This window comes from Octodon degus, unplaced genomic scaffold, assembly GCF_000260255.1.
Source record: "Octodon degus isolate 3935 unplaced genomic scaffold, OctDeg1.0 scaffold00170, whole genome shotgun sequence".
Lineage (NCBI taxonomy): Eukaryota > Metazoa > Chordata > Mammalia > Rodentia > Octodontidae > Octodon > Octodon degus.
In genome coordinates, this window is record NW_004524746.1 from 4,878,272 (window position 1) to 4,879,249 (window position 978).

A 978-nucleotide genomic window follows, 5' to 3' on the forward strand; every position below is an offset into this window, starting at 1 on the left:
GACATTTAGGGTTTTGAGTCAGTCGGGGCATCACTTCATTCTGGTGAGACCCTGGCTCTCTGACAAAGACATTCTGTCTCTCTGGAATCCTTTATCTCTCTAACAGGGTTTGCTGGACCAAAGCAGGCAGGGTAGCAAATTGTTCCATTGTTAAAGACAATTGTAAAAATTCACTGGAAACTTGGGAAGTAGCAAGGCACAGAAGGCATGGAGATCCGTTCCTCCTGCCCTACGCCCTTACCATTTATCAATTACATTTCCTTTAATAAACCAGCCACCCAGATCTGAATATTAGGCTCATCTTGGATGACTCCTCCATCAGTTCCACTGTAACAGAGATAGATCGACTAGTATCTTTTTGATTTTTTTTTCAATACTGGGCATTGAACTCAAGACCCTGTGCTTGCCAGGCAAGCATTTATTCTCCTGAGCTATCTCCCTGGCCCGATTCTCCTCATACTGTCTCTTATGCCCATCCTTCTATTACTATTTAGTACTCTTCTAAGCCTCTAGTGAGTCTAAATCCCTTACTTCTTCCAATGTTTTATTAATTACAGCTAGTAGAAACTATGAAGAAAAGTTATTGACCCGTTCTTCCATCATATCCAATGGTGGCACTGATTTGCAAAATCCACAATGAATACCCTCCAGAAAATGATGCAAAAGAAACTGTGTGTAACCTTTTCTTCTTTTGATTTGAAAATCTTGGAAAAAAAAATTAGTAATTCTTGTCCCCAACTATTTCTTTAGCATGTCTCTATTTGGGGAGTGTAAACTCAATTTTTTCATATTTACACCAAATTCCTCAAACTATTGTCATGTAGCCTCCTAGTGGATAGATGCCATGTATTTGGATTCTTTATTTGTTTATTTACTTTTTTTTTTGTGGAACCGGGGATTGAACTCAGACCCTTGTGCTTGCCAGGGAAGCGCTTATTCCACTGAGCCATCTCCCCTGCCCCCTTTTATATTTTTTAT